An 8,156-nucleotide genomic window follows, 5' to 3' on the forward strand; every position below is an offset into this window, starting at 1 on the left:
CGGGATCTTTTGGAGCCTGCGGCATGAGAGAAAAGAGGAAATTTAAAGAAAAAAGAAAAATTGGGTGCTTGTCTACTTCTCTCTGAGCCGTAGGGCCCCCCTCTCCTGCATCTTGAGCATGAACCTGATCATCTCTGGACCTGTCTCTTCCTGCACCAGTTTCCACTTCCACATTCTGGAGTGCTGAGGCATACTGAAGGCAAACCAGGAATCTCATACTTCCATTCTTCTCCAACCTACCTACTGCTGTTTACTTGTTGGAGCCACCAAATAGCTGCTCCATGTATTCTGTATTGGTTTTATATAGCTGCATCTTCAGGAGAATCAGAGCAGAATGCATTTATTTCATCTTACCTGTTCCAGAACCCCAAAAGAACACTTACTGTTAAATTCTGGCTAGCAGTTTCATTGGAGGAAAACCAACCACCAAATTATGTACTGTGCTTCATTTTAGCTTTCAGTTGTTATGACTAATTGCTTAGTTAATTAAGAACTTCTGTCTTGATTAAGCTCTTGGCAGAGGAAGGTGAATTTTCACTTTCACAAATCTATCACTTCACACAAAGCAGAAAGAAAATGTATTTCCGTATAATAAGGGATATAACCACAGTGAATTATTTGGGAACAGTAGACTTTATAACTGCATGATAATTTTATGTTTGTGGTCTTTACTGGTTGTAAGTAGTAATCATTATGTTTTTTCCCGACATGTTGTACAAAGGGGCTTCAAAAAGATTTGTGGAAAAATTGAATTGAAGTTCTCATGTATACCTGAGAATGCTATTGTTACATGCTGTTGTTGTTAACTGCCATCAAATCTGTTCTGACCCATAGTGACCTTGCATAAGATTTCCTAGGAGTGGCTGGTGGGTTTGAACAACCTTGTAGTTAGCAGTCCTACAGTGCCACACCAGGAGGTAGATATATTGAGAAAAATTTGCAAGTTTCACTTTGGACTTTAAAAAAAATTTGACTGCCTAAGGTAGTAAGTTCTGGTAGCGTAGTGGTTACGAATTGGGCTGCTAACCTCAAGGTAGCAGTTCAAAACTGCCAGCAGTTCCGCGGAAGAAAGATGATGAGGCTTTCTGCTCCTGTAAAGATTTACAGCCTCAGAAACCCTGTGCAGGGTCACTATGAGTTGGAACCGACTCCACGGTACTTAACAACAAAAACAAAGGTACTAAGTACCAACTGTAAGAATGGTGCGGTAGTGGCGTCTGACCATCTCTGGCTTCACAAGGGGGCAGGAGAATCCAACTCAGCATCAGTTCCAGGCTGCTTTCCTCTGAGATGGAGTGCAGACATGCCCTCACCCTTCAGCCTTCTTTACCAATTCTGACATTGATTGGTCCTTCCAAAGCACTGTGGTTCTCTGCTGGGTTTGAAAATTATTTGCAGTGGCCACACAGATAATGTTGTTGTTGTTGTTAAGTGCCATGAAGTCAATTTTGACTCATAGGGACTTTTTATAGGGTTTCTGAGGAATGCCTGGTGAGTTTGAACCACCGACCTTATGGTTGAATCCAACCTTATGCTTATTCTACAGCACCAAGCCAGGACTCCCATGATTATTATTAGGTTTATTAGGGAAGTTGAGTTCTTTCAGCTTGAGAGATGTTGAGGGTCAGCAAAAGAGAGAGATCCCCAATTAGATGGGTTGGCTCATTGGTAATCAAGCGTGGCAACGATTATGAGGACTGGACAGTGTTTCGCTCTGTTGGGTATGAGGTTGCTATGAGTTGGAACCAACTTGATGGTACCTAACAATGACAACAACAACAGGAAAGTTAACAGGTTTCCTGGTTCAAGATCAGAATGTTCAGAATACAGTTCTTCTGGTCAGGAGAACCTCTTCTCCACCATGCCTGTAGACATGCCCCACGTTGCTCCTCAGCCTCTGTCTCGCATCCTTTGGCCGCTGTCCTGCTTGGGCAATGGCACTAGGCTCATTTAGTGTTGTCAATCAATGCCCGACGGACATGCCATTCCACCATAAGCCTCAGTCTGAAGATGCTTGGCTCTAGCTCTATGGGTCAGCAAATGTACAGCCCCCTTCCCGGATTAAGTGCCTGAAGACAACCCATTGTGCAAGTGACCCTCCTACCAGAAGGCGCTCATCTTTACTCATTCCCTGGTCTGGAAAGCCCACCACTCTGTTTGGTCTACTGCTACTGTTGCTGCCACTGTCTCTGATGCTCCTCTGGTGTGACAGCACTGTCCCCTGCATTCAGGAGTCTTGATGTCAGGAAATCCTAGGATCCAGAGACTATACTTCTCTCTTGGTTCTTCTTTGTTGATGGACTTGAACTTCCCCTGTTTCTGCTTCTGAAATGACTCACTGTAAGCCCCGTGGGATGGCCAAACTGACCAATTCCCTCAGGAGACCTCCGCGTACCTTATATTATTACTAAAAAAGCCATATCAAATAATTCACTGTACCACAATAACCTAACTTGTACTCCATAAAAGAACTAAGCGTGGTGTGATGATGTAGGGTAAGCGCTGGACTGTAAGGTCAGTTTGAATTGCAGCGTTGGTGGTTCAAACTCACTAGCTGCTTCTTGGAAACACTGTACAGGTGGGCTATGGGCATTTAACAATAATTGTACAGGTGGGCTATGGGTATTGAATCACAAAAGAACTAAAGAGAACCTGGAGCTTTAAATTATGAAGGATGCTACCTTTGATCACTTTGTTGTTGTTAAGTGCCCTACAGTAGGTTCCCACTCATAGTGACCTTGTATAAGGTTTCCGAGGAGCAGCTGGTGGGTTTGAACTTCTGATCCGACAGTGCCACAGTAGGAGTCCTTGGTCACTATAGTACGGTGGTTAAGGTAAACACTTCAGAGCCAAATTGTCTGCCATTTTTTCTGTGTGACCTTGAGGAAGCTGTGTAACGTATTTGAGTATCATTGCATCCTTTATAAAACTGGCATGATAATAGTACCTGTCCCGTCATAATGTTTCCCAGATTCAATACATTAATACCTGTAGTGCACTTAGAATACTGCCTGTCACTCTCACCACTTTACAAAACTGGATCTCTTGGAGTTAATAATAATAGCGATCATTTATTATTTTTGTGCTTGGTATTTGTTCCCTTAATCTTTACCACCACTCTGCATTTTTCAAATTAAAAGATTGATGTAAAGAGCATTTGGCAAAGACTGCATGGCTAATAGGAGTCCCTAACTGCCATGAATGGTTAAGTGCTTGTCCACCAGCCAAAAGGGTTTGCACTTGAATCTACCCATAAACTCCTGGTGTGGTGCTGTGAGCTAATGCCCCAGACTGGAAAGTCATTTGAATTGCAAGGTTGGTGGTTCAAGCTCACCAGCTGCTCCTTGGAAAACTTACACAGGGTCGCTATGTGTCAGACTCAACTTGACGGCACTTAAGAAGAACAACATAGACTCCTGGTGTGATACTGTAGTATCAGTACTGGACTACCTACCATAAGGTCTGCAGTTCAAACCTACCAGCTGCTCCTTGGAAACCCTATACAGGATCACTGTGAGTTGGAAGTGACTCAATGGCAGTTAACAACAACAACAATGGTTCCTTGGAAAGTAAGCCTGGCAATCTGTTTCTGAAAGATCACAGTCTCGAAACCCGATGGAGCACTTCCACTCTGCATGAGTCAGAATTGACTCTTGGCCAGGTAACAGCAACAACACTGATTTGGGAAAATGTCCACTTGAGTTTTGTAAAAAATTTGATATTAATTAGCTCTGACCTCAAAATCATTTCTTTTTTTTTTTTTTTTCTTTTTTAAGGCGCCATAACAAGACTTAAGTCAAGTGTATTAATGAGAGAACTTATCCGTAGCCGTTCCCTGATCGCAAAAACATGTTCAAACCCAGTTAGTGTTGAACAAGCCTGTGCTTATAAGAACTAGAACCCTAGCAGCAATATTTTTTGAGTTACCTTTGTAACTAGTTGTTGTTGTTGTTAAGTGCTGTCAACTCAGTTCTGACCCATAGCAACCCTGTATAGGGATTGCAACCCTGAGGAGCAACTGGTGAGCTTGAACTGCTGACCTTGCGGTTCAAATTGACTTTGCTATCCAGCCCATTAACCCACAGTGCCACACCAGGTGTCCACTGTAACTAGTAGAGATAGGCTTTAAAGCTAGGCACAGTCCTGGTGTGGTGCTGTAGGATAAGCACAGGATCACAAGGTTGGTTTGAACCACAAGGTCAGTGGTTCAAACTCACCACAGCCACTCATCAGAAACCCTATACTCATCTGTCACTACTCGTCTGTCAGTTTGTCGTGCTCTGGTGACTTGTGACTTGCTGTGATTCTGAAAGCCATGCCACTGGTATTTTAAATACCGGCAGGGTCACCCATGGTGGACAGGTTTCAGATGAGCTTCCAGATGAAGACAGACTAGGAAGAAGGAGTGAAGAACTACTTCAGAATATTTAGTCACTGAAAACCTTATGATTAGCAGAGAAACGCTGTCAGATATAGTGCTGGAAAATGAGCCCTTCAGGTTGGAAGGCACTCAAAATGCGACTGGGGAAGAACTACCTCCTCAAAGTCGAGTTGACTGTGGTGACACGAATGGAGTAAAGCCTGTGGGAGAAAAGCCTGTGGGACCTTCATTTGCTGATGGGGCACAATTTAAAATGAAGAGAAACAGCTGTAAATATCCATTAATAATTGGAACATGGAATGTATGAAGTATGAATCTAGGAAAATTGGAAATTGTTAAAAATGAAACCATGAAAATCAGTATTTTAGGCATTAGTGACCTGAAATGGACTGGTATTGGCCATTTTGTATCTGACAAGCACATGGTTTGCTATGCTGGGAATGACAAATTGAAGAGAAATGGTGTTGCATTCATTGTTAAAAAGAACATATCCAGATCAGTCATGAGGTACAACACTGTCTGAGATAGAATAATACCCATGTGCCTACATGGAAGACCAGTTAATACCACTACTATTCAAGTTTATGCACCAACCACTAAAGCCAGAGAGGATGAAATAGAAGAATTCTACCAACTTCTTCAATCTGAAATTGATCAAACATGCAATCAAGATGTATTGATCATTACTGGTGATTGAAATGCAAAGGTTGGGAACAAAGAGGAAGCATCAGTAGTTGGAAAATATGGCCTTGTTGATAGAAATGATGCTGGAAATCCCATGATAGAATTCTGCAAAACCAATGATTTCTTTATTTAAAATTCCTTCTTTAGACAGCATTAGAGATGACTATACACATGAACTTCACCAGATGGAATACATAGAAATCAAGTTGATAACATCTGTGGAACGAGATGATGGAAAAGCTCTGTATCATCAGTTAAAATAAGACCAGGGACAGATTGTGGACGAGCCCATCAATTGCTCATATGCAAATTCAAACTGAAGCTGAAGAAAATGAAAACAAGTCCATGAGAGCCAAAATATTACCTTGAATATGTTGTTGTTGTTAGGTGCCATCAAGTTGGTACCGACTCATAGCAACCCTATGCACAACAGAATGAAACACTGACTGATCCTGGGCCAACCTCACAATTGTTGCCATGCTTGAGCCTATTGATGCTGCCACTTTGCCAGTCCATCTTGCTGGGGGTCTTCCTCTGTTTCCCTGACCCTCCATGTTACCAAACATGATAGACTTCTCCAGCGACTGCCCCCTCCTGACAATATGTCCGAAGTATGAGAGATGAAGTTTGGCCATCCTGGCCTCCAAGGAACACTCTGGCTGCACTTCTTCCAACACACATCTATTGGTTCTTTTGGCAGTCCAGTGCACTTTCAATATTCTACTCCAACACCATAATTCAAAAGCATCAATTCTTCTATGGTCTTCCTTATTCACTATTCAGCTTTCACATGCATATGAGGTTATTGAAAGTACCATGGCTTTGGTCAGGTGCACCTTAGTCCTCAATCTGACATCTTTGCTCTACAACACTTTTCAAAGGTTTAGAGGCAGATTTACCTAATGAAATACATTGTTTAATTTCTTGACTGCTGCGTCCATGAGTGTTGATAAGAATGTTGTTTATTGGTCCAGTTCAATGGAGAAAAGATTGAAGTTGTCAAGGACTTCATTCTTTCTGGATCAACCATCAATATTCATGGAAGCAGCAGTCAAGAAATCAAATGACATATTGTTGTTGTTATTGTTGTTATGTGCCGTGGAGTTGGTTCTGACTCATAGCGATCCTGCACAGGGTTTCCAAGGCTGTTAATCTTTACGGGAGCAGAACGCCTCATCTTTCTCCCGCGGAGCAGCTGGTAGTTTCGAACTGCTGACCTTGCGGTTCAAAGCCCGATTTGTAACCACTATGCTACCAGAGCTCCTTAAATGACATATTACATTATGGAAATCTGCTGCACAAGACCTTTTTAAAGTGTTGAAGAGCAAAGATGTCAGCTTGAGGAATAAGATGCACCTGACCCATTCCGTAACTTCATATGCATGCGAATGCTGGACAGTGAATAAAGAAGACCGTAGAAGAATTGTTGCTATTGAGTTATGGTGTTGGAGGAGAATACTACAAGTGCCATGGACTGCCAAAAGAACCAACAGATGTGTGTTGGAAGAAGTGCAGCCAGAGTGCTCCTTGGAGGCCAGGATGGCCAAACTTCATCTCTCATACTTTGGACGTATTTTCAGGAGGGAATAGTCACTGGAGAAGGCTCCATTGGTAAAATGGAGGGTCAGAGAAAAAAGAGGAACACCCCAGTGAGATGGATTGGGAAAGTGGCAACATCGATGGGCTCAAGTGTGGCAACATAAGTGAGGTTGGCCCAGCACTGGGCAGTGTTTCATTCTGTTGTGCATAGGGTCACTATGAGTCGGTACCAACTTAAGGCATCTAACAACATACCCTATTACCAGAATATGGATAACTAACAATAATCCTTCCTAAACTGATGGTAAGGACTACTAGTGGCTCAATTTTTAAGCACTAGATTGCTAACCAATAAATTGGTGGCAGCTCCAAAGGAGAATCCACCCAACTATCTGCTTTTGTTTAGATTGCTCACTAGGAAACTATGTGAGGCAATTCTACTCTATTCTTTCGGTTCTCAATGAGTTATAGTCCATTCTGAGGCAAAATATGACATCTGCAACAAAATGATGGTCCATGATCATCAGTGTTTTTGTTTTTAGCTGTTGTCATGCCTGTTCTGACTCATGCTTGTCGATATGTTCTATTGGTGGAGACAGTTGTGCTGTGTTGCATAATTGTTACTATCTATGTGCTTAAGGTTTGAATTCATAATTAGAGATTTTCTTGTTTCAAAATGCAGAAAGAAGTAGTATCCTTTATCAGAATCACTTAAAACAAAACAAAACCCAGAAACACAAAGTCCATCTTTAGGAGATATCTTTAACCTGTATCCACAGTATAGGAAGATGAAACACAGATGGAGGCATTGTAGACAACTATCCAACCATCTGCAGAGAGATATGCCAATGGTAAGCAAACTGATTCATCCAGCAGAATCTGAGACCATCTTAGAAATTAGGGATACTAGGTTTTATAGAAAATGGGGTGAGATTGTGAGATTGCATGGTTGAGAGGCAAGCAATAGGATTTCTGAAATTAATTACATTTCGTGGTTCACTTTCCCAGCTGCCATTAACAACACTTTGCCATTGCTGCAGCACAAACATGGTATAATATATGAAAAACTGTGAGATTGCAAAAAGAGAGGAGGACTAACGGAAATTGAGTGTTGACAATCTGAATATTGAGTAGTGAGATTTCTAGCAACAGTCTTATGTTTGTCATTGTTGCTAAGTGCCATTGAGTTAGTTCTGACTCATAGAGACCCTGTACCGATTTCCTAGGAACAGCTGGTGAATTTGAACCATTGACATTGTGGTTTAAACTGACCTTTCAGTCCAGTGTTTATCTAATCGTGCCATCCCAGGACTCCAGTCTTATGCGTGGCTCTATAATAGTTGTAATAGGCTTATAACCATCTATCTATCTTCACACACCTTCCCAGACAAGAGATTGGAGAATTCTCTGACTAAATTATACAGCCCCGGGAAAAAACAAAATCTCTATCGGAGCTCTATAGGCGAAGTTTTCTGACAAAAAAACGGAGTGTCCTCTTGATTGTTCTACTAAAGCTTTGTTGTTTGTTGTTAGGTATCATTGAGTCTGTACC

Source organism: Chrysochloris asiatica, unplaced genomic scaffold (assembly GCF_000296735.1).
Source record: "Chrysochloris asiatica unplaced genomic scaffold, ChrAsi1.0 scaffold00552, whole genome shotgun sequence".
NCBI lineage: Eukaryota > Metazoa > Chordata > Mammalia > Afrosoricida > Chrysochloridae > Chrysochloris > Chrysochloris asiatica.